The sequence below is a fragment of the Coptis chinensis genome, chromosome 2, assembly GCF_015680905.1.
Source record: "Coptis chinensis isolate HL-2020 chromosome 2, ASM1568090v1, whole genome shotgun sequence".
NCBI lineage: Eukaryota > Viridiplantae > Streptophyta > Magnoliopsida > Ranunculales > Ranunculaceae > Coptis > Coptis chinensis.
In genome coordinates, this window is record NC_141457.1 from 51042669 (window position 1) to 51060655 (window position 17987).

The following is a 17987-nucleotide window of genomic DNA, read 5'->3' on the forward strand; positions in this document are numbered from 1 at the left end:
AAGTATGTCGCACAGGACGGAACACTTTCTTTCTTCAGTAAAATTTTTATTGATTAAGTTATACCTATAAGTGCTCTAGCCACTTTCAGTTTTGTTAGTAGTAACTTGTCTATTCCATGGGACATCTAATTACATAAGAATGGAGTTTCCTATATGCGTAATATTGTGAACCCTTCCTAGTTAATGATTTGTACACATTAGAGATGCAATCCAACGAGGACGATGGGTGCTGAAAAAGCTACCACTTTCTCTCTCTGCTATCATGAGATTGAGTTCGTGGTTGAAGTCGTCTCTTATGTTTGGGGAATATTTCTACCAGATTTGAAAATGGATGGACTTACTAGCTCTTTGGATATCTTTGAACTGTATCTGGGGTGGTTGTTCGACCACTTCCAAAATAGACGATGACTTGGTTTCTACTCATTGATTAGTGGGGGACGCCTGCACTCTAGCCACACCCAGATGGTATGTCTATATCACCTGCAATTGTGTCAATGGTAACTTGTCAACAATGACAAATTGGCACAATAAGCTACTATATATACAATGGCTCTAGCTAGTTTCCTAACCTTGCTACAATATTGGTGGTTGTTCGACCACTTCTAATCTTGGAGACATCTTCACGTCAATGTTTTGGTGGGAGACTTGTGTAGTCTAGCCACACATATATGATACATCAATCTGGTGAAAGTGACTTGTCAACCACCGAAAGGTTTAACACTTGATTGGTTTAGAGTCGAGTTTCACATTTCGATTGTTATCAATTCTTCAGACTATGATATCGAGTTGATCTACTAGAGGAAGCCTGGTTTGGTGGTGAATAGTTCCTGCTTGTGGTGACGCTAGAGAATGGAGTGGGAATGGAAGTGAGCCTTTCCTAACTACAAGGTTTTCACAACCTGGTAACGAAGGTGGCGTGTGCTGAAGAAGCCTGCCAAAGCTTCTCTTAAAATCATTGTCAGATGAATTTCTTTCAACAAAGAATGGGGGTGGATATTTGGCCACTTCCAACCTTGGTGATGTCCTTACTTCGGTGATAGGTGGGGGATGCATGCAGTTTAGTCACACCTATAAGGCATCCAGTCCAGTATGGCACATGGATCGACAGTTTCTTTGTGAAAAAATTGCTTTAGTTCTTGCGTAGCCATGCCCCATCAGCTTTGTTTCGTATGCAGCATTAGTTCGCAAGGTATATATTCTAGAGGTGGTCATTCTATCACTTCCGAACTTGGTGACACATTTTCATTGATTAGGTGGGGGACATTCATGGTTTAGCCATACTTCTTCTTGGCTCAATTAATGATGAAAATCCCTCCTGTAATGGAGATTTTTTTGATAATTACGGTTGTTCAGCTATGATGTATCAAGTCCAGGTCCAAGGATGGACTTACAAGCTTGTGGTTGAACTCTAGGATTTCTTATAGAGTCAATCCAAGAAAAGATTTCTGGCCTTGTGCTCAGTTTCGACACACCATAGCGAAAGTGAGATATCTCTTTGTACCAAACTCGCTTTTGTAAACGGTTTTTTGAGATTGGAAGAAGACTCGGTGAGCTTTCTCATGGTGTATGCTGCTGTATATATTTCTCATCCAGTTTACACCAAAACTCCAATGTTTTGGTCACTGCGGACTAAAGTAATGATTGGGGGCAGTTTTGGCTCACACTAGGGAAATAGGAATAACTTCCTCTTTTGAGATCGGTTTTGCGCGCCATTTCTTGTGTTGGAAACTAGACTAAGGTGGGCTTCTGTCAGTGTGAGGCACCAAACTTGGTTCTTATGTGTTTGGTTCAGTAAACTAACATCTTTGATAGGAGGTCAGAAACTGGATTTTGTGATGCAAGATGGAAAAATGGCTATTGCTTTCTCTCTGGGGTCGGTTCTGCAAGCCGTTTCTTGTGCCAAAAACTACATTTAATTATCATTTTGGTGGTATATGGCACTACACCTATATCCTCTCTATTTTTTTTTTTAGTTTTATAAGTCTTTCACAGGTAGTACATTAATGAAAAGTGTTAAAGCATGTTGACAAAATAGGCATAACTTCCTCTTTTGAGATCGGTTTTGCTCGCCGTTTATTGCATTGGAAACTAGATTACAATGGTTTTCCAGTGATATATGGTACTACACCTACCACTTCTCTATTCAGTTCAATTTTATAAGTTTTTCAAATGCAGGGAATTAGTAGATAATTTTAACGCACGTTGGAGAAACATGTATAATGTCCTCCCCTGAGGTCCGTTTTGTGAGCTGCTTCTTGCGTTAGAAACTTGAGTCCGTTACCTTTTTGAAGGTTTATGGCACTGCACAAAGTTCTCCTTGTGCTATATCAGGTATTGAATATTTTCTATGACTGTGGACTGAACTTGGAACTCAGACGGTTAGGACACATGTCACAAGAAAGGGCATGTCTTCCTCCATGCAGGTCGAGTATGCAAGCTGTTGAATGTTTTGAAAATAAACTCAAAAATATTTTCTATTGGTATATGGGAAAATGTCTTGGTCTTTTGCAGTTGGACAAAAATCCAGATGTTTAGATGAGTGTGAAGAAAACTTGGAGTCTAGCCAGTTTTGACACATCTCATGAATATGAGCATGTCTTTCTCTACCGAGATCGGATCTGCAAGCCATTTGTTTCTAATTAAAACTGACATGTTGAGCCTTCCAACGATCTATGGTGGTATTCCTGGTTCTTCTTGGAAAGAAACCTAGTTATAGATATTTTGAAGGTTGCATGTCATTCATGAAATCAGTGTAGAGCTGGTTATAATGCTCACTGAGGCTGCAAACCAACTCTAATCTATGTTCTTAAGAGTCGAGAATTATGATGGGACTTTTGGTCCTGTCTTCTTGACTTTTTTATGAAATGGGGGTAAGTGTGTATCTTATCATTGTTGCTTACAATTTTGTTTTTGACAGGATTCTTAACGTCGTCGCTTATAACTTTGCATAAGTTTTTCTTCGACCGACCAGTGAAGATTCTAACTCTAAAAGCATGCGACGCGTGACATCAGGAATTAATTGAACACCGTTGGTCACATAAAAAATTGACTCCAATGTTTATATTAAGTTCCGGATCAGATTCTCGATGGAAGGGTAATCACTAGTATTTGATCGGTGAACTGCATGCCAGTTCGACTTGGATCTAACATGCTTACTAGCATTTGATTAGTGAGTTGTACGCCAGTTCGACCTGGATATGGGTGCTCAAATTCTTGATGGATTGCACTTCCAAGAAGGGCAATCATCAGCATTTGTTCGGTGAACTGTATGCCAATTTGACTTGGAATCCTCGATGGCTTAAGCTATTAGGGAAAATGACCATCATTATATGTTCAGTGAATTATATGCCAGTTCTGCTTGGAACTAGAGATAGTGTTTCTGGGCGAACGAAGTAATAAGACCTCAATTAGTACTCTAGACATCACCCAAGGAGTTGCTAGGAAGTTTTGGGTTGGATCCAGAACCTAACACGCAGTTGTGGCCTGGACTTGTGTCGGCATAACTGTGCTGAAGAAGACTCCGCCATTCTTGACTTAGTCAACAGTGTCATCCTCGATGGGTTAAATCTTTAGGGAAAATGACCACACTATCTATTTAGTAAATTGTATGCCAGTTTGACTTGGAACCAAAGATAATGTTCATGGGAAACTGAATTGTATGCCAGTTCCTTGTGTTCCCACGACATCACCACAGGGGTTGCTAGGAAAATTTATGTTGGATCCAGATTCTAGCACACAATCAATGGTCTGGACTTTTGTCGACATGGTTGTGTTGAGGAAGGCTCCACTACTGTTGTTTTAGCGGTAACCTACTTATTTTTTAAATAAGCAGGACCTATAGTTACTAAACATAGTGTCGTGCTCAAGGCACCGAGATACCATCGTATAGAGATCCCGTCCGATGTTGCTTCTCTCCTACATTCGCGATCTCCACTATGGTTAAACATGATGGCTCCCATGATATCCTAATCAGATTCTGGTTATGCCTCTGTTTTACCAGTTCAGCCTTTTAGGGTTACCTATATTGTTAGTTCCAAATAAACTTTGGGGGCATTAGAGGTAGAATATGCATATTAGTCCATGTTATGTCGTATAACGACGAAATTGTTTAAATGCATGCATAAATAAGTGCAAAAGTTAAGTGAGCTACAAAGTTCAAAATTATAAAACCACTGACTATTAGTCTCTTATCTTCTTTGATGTACTAATATTCTAAAAAATGTTGTGCATACAAATTCCTTTGGTTTAAGACACTGGTTTTGTGATGACACTCAACTCTATGGTTAGTATAATTAGTGGTCAAATCAGTCCATGAGATGCACCTACATTACTAAGATAGACTACTTTTGCCTATGCTTAGTCTCTTTTGATGATCTACTGGACTCATGAACTGATCCGGTAGAGGCTTCGACACGACTAAGGTAGAACACATTGTTTCTTTTACACTTCACTAACTCCTAGTTATTCCAAATAAGCTATGGATCAGAGGCATTTAGACTAGAGGGCTTGAAGTTGAAATTTTTTTTGGTTTCAGTTCATGTATATATAGAAGAACTAAAAAGCAAAATAAATTGAGCTTAAGTGCTTAATCCGGTATATCCGATTGAAATGTTGAGTCACAAGTGTATCCTAAAATAAGTTGTTTAACAGTTTAGTCTGAGCAAAGACACTAAGTTATGGGCAACTTCAGATAACTTCTCGCTCAAAGAGTTAAAGCTCAGTCCACGAGTAGATTGGAGTTCACCTCATATGAGCATTAGAGGTGTAAGTAACATTATTCACACATAATTCATATTAGTTATTGTTGGCGATCAAGATATACTAAACATAAATCTAAGCCAATCAATGTAAAGTTCTGAGGTGAAACACATAATTCATATGGGGAATGGCTGGAGAGAGTACGAGTCATTGCATCACAAATTTGGAAGCCATCAGGGGAATGGCTGATCACGCCCATTGGGAAAGGTTTTCTGTTCCTCCGGTTTTCGAATGCCGAGGATTTAAACAGAGTTTGGGCGAAAGGCTCGTGGGACTTTGACAAAATGCCTATGAGAATCAGTCAATGGACCACGAACTTCAATCCCGACAACCAAAAGCACTCGCATGGGCTGGTTTGGATTAGATTGCCTGGACTTGGTCAGGAATACTGGGAGCCGGAGGCTTTGATGTCGATTGCTCGGGGAGTGGGGTATCCGATGCAAATTGATGAGAAAACCCTCAATAGAGAGTATGGTTACTATGCCAACATTCTTGTTGACGTAGACCTATTGGAACCACTGCCGGATCAAATATATGTCAGGACTAAGTCTTCTAACTTCTGGCAAACTGTCGAGGTGGGCAAACTACCAAAAATGTGCACACATTGCAAAAATGTGGGACATTTGGTAACGGAATGCCGGAGACTTAGAAATGATATGAGGCACAACAAATCCAATGGAAACAAGGACAAGGAGGTGGTCGTAGATGCCACACCCCCACCTCATCCTCTGGAACAGATGGGAGGTAAAAGTCGCAGACGTCACGGAAAGAAAAATATCACTGGAGAGTCCAGCAAGCAAGGGGAGTCTTTGTGGAAAGTGAAAAGTTCAGACAAGTCCATCGAAGTTCAGACGCAAAACCGGTTTGCGGGGCTGGAAGTGGACGAGATACACCATGTGGAGGACACTGCTATTGCCTCAACAGAGAAAAATCCGGAGAGTAACTTGGGGAATGTAGTGGAGTTATCTACTGCAGAGGAGACTGTTACAGTAGGTGTGATAGAAACTGCAGTGGATAACACAGCATCGAGGGGTGCTGCAAAGGGAGCTAAAGAGCGGTACACAGCTGAAAATCTTGCCTTAGAGGGGGTTTCTGAGAAATCCACTCTGAATGGCGTGGAAGAGCTTGACTATACTGAGGGTGTGGAAGTGCTTACCGCAGTTGCGAAAACAACAACTGGGTATGCTCAGGTGGGTAACAGAGCTGAGAAATCAGTGGTGGATGTTGTGATTTGCCCAATCGCAACAGGCAAGATGGCTGATGCACCAAGGTCTGAAACAGAGGTATCTCTGAAAGAGCTAGGAGTGGCAAGAGGGATGGAAACTCTGACAGAAAAGGGGGCTACGAAATCAGCGGCAGCAGCATCGCAAGTTGCGGGGATGCCAGTCTCACTCCTTCAAAAAGAATCACCATCTATCTTTGTGTCCAACTTTCAAGCAAACCTTGAAGAGGCTGTCCGATTACAAGTAGTAAACACACAGCCAGAGGGTGAAAGTTTTGCGTCTCCTCTGGCTCATGGACCTACCTCAAGCATAGTGTCTAACTTCACCCATGAAGAGACTGTTGAGGCAAATTCACTCACCGAGGATCAGGTGGTTAAATGGGGTGATGAACCGACACAAAGAGCTGTCCATTATCCATCTTTGCAGGACAAGAGCTCTTCAGACAAGGGGGCGAATAGCCAAGGATCAGTCTCTCTTTCATCAATGTTGACAGGACAAGTGAGCCTACATCCTTGGGAGACAGAAACAGGGCCAAATTAAACTATGAGGCTAATTCCTTGCTGAGAGCAATTAACTGGGCTGATTTAGCGGATGATGAGAATGACGAAGTAGGTGAGGAACCAGGCCAGATGATAGTAAAGTATAAGAATAAGCCGAAATGGATGTTGCAGGAGTACTCTCCTCCATCCACAAGGGCGAGGAAAAATAACTCCGCATAATCAATGACGAACGTTCTATTCTGGAATGTTCGAGGAATGCGAAGAACAACTCCAAAGTTATACTTAGAAGAGATTATCCAGAAGTACAAGCCAGACTTGATCGGTTTGGCAGAGCCTCTCAGAGCCCCCACCGTGACTCCTCCATGGCTGCTTAACAGGGGCTACAACAATAACTTTGCGCATAACCACTCGGATAGCAAAACAGGGAATATTTGGGTTTTCTGGAAGCATGACATGGAGGTGAATGTGATTGTAAATAATGACCAGCACATAACTATAAGTATGAACCAGCATATAATTTCTTTTGTACATGCCAAATGCTTCTACATACAACGAAGAGCACTATGGGAAGAACTTGGGTTTTTTGGTGCACTAAACACTTCCTGGATTGTAATTGGCGACTTCAACACCATTACCACAAGAACGGAGAAGAAAGGCGGAAGGTATCCGAATCAAAAAGCAATGAATGAGTTCGTGGATTTCATAAATAACAATGCTCTATTAGACACGGCCACTCTGGGGCATAGCTTCTCCTGGTGTAATCAGCAAATAGGGAAGAAGCGGATTTTGGCAAAGCTCGACAGAGCTCTCGTTAGCAACAGCTGGATGCTAGAGAATCCCAACTGGAGATGCAAGATATTGCAACGCAAGTTTTCTGACCACTCTCCAGTAATGGGATGGTGCATTAAAGACAATAGGCCTGAAAATGTTCCGTTCCGGTTTAGAAAGATCTGGCTCGAGCACAATCAGTTCATGCATATGGTAAAGCAAAGCTGGAGCGAGCCAATGTGTGATGGCCCCATCCGTCTTGTCATGCGCAAGCTCAGACGTCTCAAAAGTACTCTAAAGGCCTGGCACAAAAATACTTACTGGGGCACTAGAGATCAAATTGCCCAGGCAAACAAAACCCTCAAAGACATCCAAAAACAGCAAGAGCAGGAGCCCTTTGAGAGTCAGCGACATCTAGATGAAATGGAAACGGAGAAAATCATTTCAAATCTCATGCACCAGGAAGCCACTATGTGGAAACAAAGAGCATGCATCAAAGAGGAGCTAGAAGGGGATAGAAATTCGGCTTATTTCCAGGCTAAAGCTCGAATTCGGCAGTCCAAATATTTTATTGCGGAGATCAAGACAGCTGAAGGTACTATATTGCATGACCAAGATCTTATCAAGGAGTACATGGTGCAAGCCTACAAAGCCAAGTTTGCGGCCATCCCGGTACTGCGGAACCAGGAGCTTTTGAACCTTATCCCACAGGAGGTTTCAGATCAGCAAAATGACACACTCACAGCTGTACCTTCCGGGAGAGAAATAACAGACACAGTCATGGGTATGGATCCACAAAGCTCAACTGGTCCGGATGGCTTACAAGGCATGTTCTTCCAGAAATGTTGGAGCATTGTGAGCATGGATGTTTGTCGAGCCATCCGCTCTTTCTTCACTGATTACAACATCCCGCAAGGTATGAACGCAAACTTTCTGGTGCTGATTTCGAAATGCAAGAATGCAATGGAGATAGGTCAGTACAGGCCACTTTGTCTAAGTAACTTCCTCTTTAAGATTGTTACTAAACTTTTGGCTAATCAGCTAACCTCTATTGTCATGAACATCATTTCCTGTGAGCAACATGGTTTTCTGAAGGGAAGAACAAGAAGTACGGCAATTGCAATGGCCTCAGAACTCATGAATGATATGCACATAAAAAGACGGGGTGGAAATGCCGTCATCAAATTGGATATCTCACAAGCATTTGATTCTCTAAGCTGGGATTTCCTCTTTATGGTGCTGGAGAGATTTGGATTCAGTACAAAGTTCCGGGAAATGATCAAGAACATTCTTAGTAGTGCAAATTAAGATCTCTATCATGATTAATGGTGGACCGTGTGGATTTTTTGGTACTGACAGAGGACTTCGACAAGGGGATCCCCTATCACCGCTCCTATTTGCTATTGCTGAGGATGCGCTTTAGTAGAAAGCGTGAGTGAGATTGCAAACTTCCGCGAACCATCTCCATAGCTTTCGTTGGGAATACATACTCTCCATCACACCTCCTGTTTGCGGACGACATCATCCTTTTTGCCAATGGAAGTTTAAAAGGCCTCAGATACTTGCGAGAATGCCTGAATGCTTACCAACTAGCGGCTGGACAGCTCATCAACAAGGAAAAAAGCAAGTTGTTCCTCGGAAGCATGACAGACACCAAAAGAAGAAAGGTGGAAGGGCTATTTGACATAAAGGAAGGTTCATTGCCTGAAGTATACTTGGGGGTACCACTTTTCAAGGGACGTGTCACACAATCCAGCATGCAAATTTTAGTTGACAAGATCAAAAAGAGAGCAAGTGGATGGGCAGGAAAGCTACTTTCATTTCAGGGGAGAGTGGTCCTTGCACAGTCCATTCTGAACAGTATGCCAGTATATAACATGGGAATCTACAAATGGCCGAGACAAAGCATAAAGGAAGGGGAAAAAGCCATCAGAAACTTCATTTGGTCCGGAAACCCAACAGTAAGTAGGACTATCACGCTAAAATGGGCAAAAGTGTGCAAGCCAAAGGAGGAAGGGGGTCTAGGTCTTAGACCCCTGAAGGAGTTAAACCTTGCTCTGCTCATGATATTGGCATGGCAAATGACCACGGCGGACAACCGCTGGTCACGATATGGTGCGAAATATAAATTGAAGCACGGAAGGTGGTTGGCTAGCCACAAATGCTCATCCATTTGGAAAGGGCTGAAATGGGCTTTGGAAGAAATGAAAGGGCATATGGGCTGGTCTATTGGCTCAGGTAGCACCCTAGATGTCTGGAGAGATGCGTGGGCTGGTACAAACTCGGCAATGGACCTGCAACCGCAATTTGACTGGAGTAATCATTCTTCAAAAGTCCGGGACCTGATGGTGAACAATCAATGGAGCTTTACTGATAGTCTGATCAATGTATTCGCTCGTCTTGATATGGATCTTAACTCTCTACTTCCTCCAAGTACTGAGACTGAAGAAGAATCTAGAAACCAGATAAGGAAGGGAAATTCTCGGTGTCCTCTGCTTTCGACACAATCCGAGAGAAGGGGGCTGTGGTCTGGTGGGGCAATACCATCTGGAACAGCTATGTGCACCCCAGAACAGCTGGAATTGCATGGAAAATATTCCAAAGAATCATTCCGACGGATGATAAGGTGAAGAGCAAAGGCATACCGATTGTTTCCAGATGTGACGGATGCAAAGAAGAGGAGGAGAGTTACGAGCATTTGCTATGTAGCTGTCCCATATCGCAAGCACTTTGGGAATGGATTCTTCAAAAATTTCATTTGAATCCGCAATTAGCAACAGGGGAGATAGACATAAAGGGGCTTATCAAAGCTAAAAGGCTCGCAAGTCCTTTGATCAGAGAGCTATGAACTTCGGCAGTTCTAAGTATGCTAGTAGCCATTTGGAAGATGCGAAATTCTCAGAGATACAGCGACTCCAGCTTCAGTGTCGGACATATAAGGAACCAGGTAAGGAAGGGCATTCAAGTTACTGGGCATCTGACCAAGAGTCACATGTACAACACTGCTGCCGATCTGGATATTCTACACTATTGGGACATCGAATGCAAGCCAAAGCCGTTCAAAGAAATCCAACAAGTAAGCTGGTACCCACCGGAACAAGGAGAGATTAAAATCAACTGTGATGGATGTTCACTTGGGAACCCGGGACGAGGAGGAGCAGGTTTAACATTCAGAGATTACCAATCCAACTTACTTGGAATTCTGGCACAAGGACTTGGGGTGGTCACCAATTATGAGGCCGAAAGCATCGCGATTGTACTAGCAGCAGAGAGAGAAATCGCTCATGGCTGGAGGGTAATATGGATTGAAATAGACTCCCAATCGGTTGCTCAGTCTTTTGCAAATGGTCACATTGCATGGAAACTGAAAACTAGATGGGAAAGCGCCACTCAGAACTTGCTCTCCTACAGGATAACACACAGTTGGAGAGAAGCCAACTTCGATCTTGATTCAAAGCAAAGCATGGGGCGACATTGGATATGGATGCATCGGAATGGAGTGAATCACGGTCATCTTTTGTACCCAAAATTGAGAGCCCTGATCAGGTGTATTTTCGATTTAGCTAAAGTACGCTCTGTCCTTTTGTTAGGTGGTGGGAACCCCTCATGTAACATGTTAATGATTCTCCACCATGTAACCTTATATTTATATTAATATATTCACATTTTGCCTGCAAAAAAAACATAATTCACATAAGATCTCCTACCAAGAGTCACACCTCAGTGGTGTCAGCTGACTCTTAACAATAGAGGGGGCATCTGTAAGGGTAATATTTTGTCAGTGTCCTAAAGACACGTGGTAGAGTGAGATTACACCAAATGATTGTTATTAGAAAGGGAATATAGCATAATATAATTGCTCTATAACTAATTTGGTTAGTTCTGGTCAATTCCTACGAGCTCAGGATAGTTCCTTTTGTTTGACTAGTCAGTTCCATGAAGTAGTTCGGGAACTGGGCATGTCAGTTCCGGAATTGGTCTATAACTGGATGGCAACCTTGAACAACTATATTTCAGTATTAGAATGACTCTTGGACGTGTTTAGAATAGGTGTTCCATTTAGAGCAGACTTCTAGGTCTAAAGGCTTATTATGGAAACCTAGTCTAACTATGTCTCCTTCTATGTGATAACTTATATTCTGATGTTGATCCTATCTTGAGAAGGAAAGAGGAAACCCTATCTAGAAGATGGTTTCTTGGTAGCCAAGGAAACCTTATTCTAAGGCTTTCCACAAGTCATTATATATAAGAAGCAACAATATGAGAATAAGGACAGATCCCTAATGGCCAAGAGATAGAGGCGGCTCTCTGGAGGCCGACTTCTGATCATCTCTTCTTCCCCATTCAGTATGTTATTTAGCACCATAAAGAACGTAGACTTGATTCCTGAAAGAGGATACATAGGCAGCCACTTCGTGGTTCAGTCCATATTATCAAATACTCCTATTGGTCAGTAGATACGCTTTGAACTAGAACACGGTGTGAAGACATCAGTAGAGGATTGTGGGGGCCTAGAAAAACCCTACAGAAACATTGTATGATATAAATATATCATTGTATTAAGATTTATCTGAATCATTATACCTACCATCATAATCTCAAATATCTCAAAAACGTCAGATGTAATAATATTGAAAGCATTACAAATATACTATAAAAACAATTTTCCTCGAGTACTTATCTATTGTCTTCGAAAGCTTATATGGTGTTATATGTAAACAAGTTAGTAATCTATATAAAAGTTGTTAAGGATACTATATAAGCTTTCCATGACACTGTATACGCTTTACACGAACTTGCTCGGCACGGACATGCCTTATCTTAGGAAGCTTATATAGTGTCTTGGAAAGAAATGAAGGACATGATATAAGTTTATCAAGAACTTGTTCAACAACCAACTATAAGAATGCATATTTGATACCGGGAGAGAACGATCTCTTACTGCATCTTCAAAAATTCTCATCCAGAAACTCCTTCCATCTGTCCCAACTCGACTCCCAACCATACCTTAACATACTCATAAGCCGTTTGTTTGGCACAAAATCTAACATTACATGATGAATGTGGTTCCAGCCAACCTTTGGGATTTCTTTGATTATCAAATCCTTGGTTTTTGTTAAATTATACCACATCATCTACCTTCCATAGTTGAAAACTACAACATCATTATCTAGTAGGTCCACGAAATGGGATTGACAGATGCCTTCAGCATACAAATTTTCCAACTTAAACGTCCGACCTTTATCCCAGCAGTTGTCAATTAAAAGTCAATGCTCCAATCCTTTTGTACAATACTCAGCACCCTAAAAGGGGAACATAACCTACAATTGTTCCTTGAAACTAGAAAACCTTGAAACTGTTCCAATGGTGGCCTGTCAGCAGTAGTGCAATCTTTCTCCATCTCTCGGTGACAATATTGAATCGCAAAATCCACCCCTCACGAATAGGCCAATGAAAACATCATTTCACCACAATGCCTGTATTCATTTCAATGTGCTCACTATTGAAGGACAACTCCAAATCTTTCAACTTTCTCCATTTGTGTATGTGGGAGTTACTTTTCAACCACATGGCAAACTACTACCCTGCGGTTGTTGACTTTGGACTGTCTTATAGGGTTTCTGCGATCCTCTGACAAACACAGTATCATAAACTCTAACGGTTCCACCAAACTCACATTCAAACCCATACATTGTGTCTGAAATCTAGTTTTAGGCCTGGCCAACATAAGCATTTGCTGCGCCGTGGGTTTGCAAAGGTAGTACATGTCCTTCATTTCAACTTCCTTGTGTCCTAAAAGAATACCTTGCATTAAATACGCAAAGATTTTGAAACCATATCCACAAAAGTCCAGAGTAGGAGTAAGAAGTGGTGGAATGTAATCAACATTCGAAGCAAAGGATGTATATGTTTCCCAACCATGTGCAGTCTGAATCATGTAACCTAGAAGAGTTCTCGCCTTCAAAACATAATCGTTTTTGAATGAGGGGTCAAACCTATTTTTTTCCCACTCACGACAAACAAGCTTTGATTTGTCGAACAATGGGAATGGAGCACACAGAAGAATCTGTCTGCACATTTCCTGAGGAAGAACGCAACCCTCATCTTTCCCCTTTCTTTTAGAAGATTGGGCTATGGTTCTTAAAAGTCACCAATAGATCAGGCACCAACACCCATGCTTATATAGGACATGTTAACTGTTTACTGGAAATTCACTAACAACCTAAAGAGGCGTCACTTCCAAAGGACACATCACTTCAGAGAATCTCTTCCAAAGGACGCATCACTTCGGGGCATCTCTTCCAAAGGATGCATCACTTAAAACAATCTACTTATTTTGTGAAAGGTTATTATTTTGTATGCATCACTTCAAACAATTCAATTATTTTGCAAATGGGATAAAGAAGAAGAAAGAAGAAACTAGAAGAAATTAGAGCAAAGTAAGAGTCATTCCGTCAAACACATACAATTCATAAAGGGATAAAAATACCAACATAATACAAGCCATGAATATGAAACAGATGAACAGTCTCCCTCATGAATCAAATTGGAGCTCTGAATCTGACCAAACAGATTGGATGACTTCCAACTTACGCTCACATCTTTTCACTTTCTTTTGCAATGACTCAATTTGCTTCTTCAATTTTCTTTCCATCATTTTCATCATAATATCACTATCAATAATAAAATTATCCATTTTCCCAAAGAGAATATCAACCTCCTTCATTGCTGACGGATTCACTTGCTTTTTTATCCTATTGATCGTAGTTAGTATGTCTTCGAGTAAATTCACCAACCCAATTGGGGAACGAGACAACACTGACGAAGTTGACATCGAGAAAGTGAACGATTATAGTTAAGAATATGGGTATTGGGGAACTAGGGCACAAACCATATCTTATAAGAAAGCTATTTCACAAGGCTATCTTAGGCCGTCCAACCTCAGGATCTTAATCTCAACTGTTGATCAAGTAATAGAGCAATAGCCATTAAAGCCTTCCTGGGACGATAGTCAATTAAAAGACTCTCTCTGGGAAGGTCCTAAACGATGGCAATCCTATACCCAACTGAACCCAACAATTATGTATGGGATTATTGCCTTATTTACGGTCCGCTTAGAATGCACAAGTTAGATTCTAGAAAATGGCAATAGTACTATCTATCGAAATGGTTCGTCAACACTATATAAGTGTGCAAGACACATTATAAGTTGCTCAAGGCACTATATATGATGTTCGTTTGCAGACATGTCCGTTTAGGAGAAAGCCTGTAATTATTTAGTGCCCTATTTAGTATCGTGTATTGACTGTACTTTTATATGAATACATAGATCAGTCTTGGCAAGGACAAGTCAGTGTAACCATTTACAGCCCTGAACCATTTACAAGTACGAAAATCCAACTCTTGCAACTACCAAAATAAATACTAACCCAAATAAATACAAATAAAAAGGGGGCACCCGTTATTCCCACAAATTCCATCTGTTACTTGCGCGAAATTCACATAAAAAATTACGATAAATGATACTTTGAATTCAAGATCATTTAAAGTAAGAAGACGATAATTTCACCGTTTTAGTCACCTCATTTACAACCACAATAAGAAATGTCTCAACAATACTAACCACACAACAATTGAGCAACTGCACAAGTTATAATCATTAAAATTGCAAAAGTATTGTGCAAATCGTCTGGCAAGATACTTTTTGCATGCACCTAATATAGGATACTCGGAAGACTATTTAATATTGTCAGTAGCTTATATAGTGCATGATTAGTCCACAAATGTGAGTTTTATTACCTTTATAATGCTTTAAATATGCCCTTTTTATGCTTAATGAATAGACAACTTATAGCTTTTGCTACCATTTGCAGGATACATGCCACTTAGGACGCATATTCCTAATACGTGTATTTTGACACAAAAAGGATGGCTATTTACGCTGCTTGGGAAGATTCCAGCTAATAAGAGCCCAAAACTATAGTTTTAACCCTGTAACAGTCATACTTTTAGACCAATTATGTGAGTAATAATTAAGAGTTAACACTGATTATGTGTTTTTATGCATTTCAGGCTTCAAAGTCCATTATGTGCATAAATATGCCACTTTAGTGAGATAAAGGAGCAAAGGTCAGTTACTAAGGAGTTCTGTCATTAAAGGCCAAGATTCAAGAAGACAAAGCCTTTCTAAAGCCCGGTCAAAAGCTGAAAAGTCAACGCGGGCAGAAACAGCGCACAAAGTCAGCAGAACTTCCGAAGGCTGTATCTTTGGACTCAGATCTCAGAATGGGGCCTACCTTATATCAAAATGACCGGCTCGGAAAGAGCTTTCCAATGGTCCAAGCCTTGACCCAATAAGAGGAGCAAAAGTGGACGTAAAGTCTGTTGAAGCCAACTGCAGCTGAAGAGGCCTTTTTGGACTGAAAGAATTGGGTTTTGGGCCTGATTCTCTGGCCCAAAACATGGCTCCAAGCCCATGCATGATTTTTGGATCTGAAAGTATAAAAACAAGAGCTTGACTCTTTGTTAATGGTAGTTAGTTAGGCCTAAAACTATAGATAATTATAGATCTAATTTTCATGTAATAAAATTTAGTTTAGTTTAAATTAAATTCTTGTTTTAGATTAAACTTTTAGAATCATTATTCTTAATTAGTTTGATTAATAAAATAGCTAGTTTGTCAATTTCGATTCTTGTCATTTACAATTGTGTAGATCTAAATTCCCTTACTACGTAGATAGCTAGACCTAGATTAGTTAGATTATTAATTTAATATTTGAATCATTGTTTTATTATTTATTATATTAATAAAATATTATTCTCCATAATCTAGTTTCATTTCCATTAATTGTTTAATTTCAATTGGTAGATTTAATTATTTGTCATTATTAGTTAAATTAAATTATTGCATTAGTAGTTTTGAATTGAGTTTAAACAAGCAAAGTTTCAATCTTTATATCATGTCTTGTTTGAATTCCATTGGGAATGATAGCGTGATGATTCTCAGCTAAACCTCCATTAAGGGGGTTGAGAAGCCTTGATGAAAGCTTGATTCCGATTATCGTAGAGTCGTCGTAATTTCCTTTCCACTCTAGAAATGATTAGTTCACCATGAGAATGGGTGTAATCGTTCACATGCTAGTTATGAATTGGTAGAAATGTCATGTGTAATTAGGGATTAGGAGTAACCAGATTGTTCTGCGAAGCAATTCAATTCATTCTTACGATTAAATGGATTAGTAGGGTTAAGTCGAGTTAAGGTGGAATCAATCCCCTCTAACTCCTTATCATAGAATCAACGTAGCATTCGATAGTTGTTCTAATAGTCGACTAGTTACATCTTGTGGGTAGTTGCATCGTAGTCTAGTTGCCATTTAAGTAAATCTCTCATTAGACTTAGAGTAGATTACTTATCGTAGAGAACACAAACATCTTGGAAGGACTAGGAGTGGAACGAATCATCTACTCCACTATATCTCATAGGATTGAGAGTAGAATCTTTGATAAAATATAGGCTCATAAGATAGTTTTAGTTTACTTACGTTTTGAGTTTCATCGCTCATTTAAGTAGGTAAACTATTCAATTTTATGTTTTATCAAATGGCGCCCGCCATCTTAGTTTCACTTTCGCATTGTTTTCGTAGTATAACAACTCTTCTTAAAGTCCCATTTCACCCACCCACCCTTGTTTGATTCATCTTGTGGTTGTCGTTTCAGCATTGAAAAGTTTAGCGAAAAAATACACGCGAGGCCGCGACCCGGCCCTAAAGCGGCGCTTTTCGCTTATCGCTGGAACCTTGAGCGACCAGCCCCCATCTCGAGTCGCGACCATACTAAACACTGTAACTTGGAGTTACACGGAAGGACCGCCGCTCTGGCGATACGCATCGCCACGAAATGACTTTTGCCAAATTTCCACAGGTTTGATTCGAACTTCGATTGTTCAAGTTTTTCAGTGTTCTAACTAGTTATATACACTGAACACGCGTAAACAAGACACTATTCATAAGCAAAGCAATGACACAATCAGGTATTCCATTCTTCCACACCTCGCATCTCCTGTTAGAGGTTTATACTAGTATATCAGGATTGTTTGGAGTGTTGACGTAATTAGCTAAGTTTGGTCTTAGCCTTGTATGAGATTAAGATCTGGTCGAACAAAAACACCGAGCATAATTACACAGCAACATCAACAAGCACGCCTATCTAGTATACCACTCATTGCACCTCTAGCTACTATTCCACATACTCTGCGACCTGATGCCCGCCCGAAGGAGACTCCTCTCTCAGACTTTTATAAAGCCTTGAGCGATAGCTCCAAATCTTGCATCGTTCTAGCAAACCCAGTGGGGGATTTCCGAATCCCCCCAAATATTTTTAATTTGTTACCCGTTTTTCATGGTTTAGACCATGAAAAACCTTATCAACACATGCGTAGGATTGAACAAGTCCTTACAACATTCCATCATCATACGGTTGGTGCGGAACAAATTAAACTAAGGGTATTCCCTTTCACCTTAGCCAATAAGGCGGCGTCTTAGTTAACTACCCAAACGCCTAATTCTGTGGACTCGTGGGCTAAACTTGTTCAGTTGTTTATGGAACATTTTTACCCACCCATAAAGACGGATGAGATACTTTCCAAGATTCATTTCTTTCGACAAAATCCTCATGAATCATTTTTAGAGGCTTGGAATCGTTTCACCGATCTCCTTATAGAGTGTCCACATCATTACTT

The 17987-nt window shown here is 40.5% G+C and overlaps 1 non-coding gene across 1 annotated transcript; it reads right to left on the reverse strand.

The window, feature by feature from the left end:
* Positions 1-17880: 17880 nt before the first annotated feature.
* On the reverse strand, positions 17881-17987 carry LOC147516442 (small nucleolar RNA R71). The gene has a single exon (XR_015214612.1). It is a non-coding gene; the product is annotated as a small nucleolar RNA R71 (small nucleolar RNA).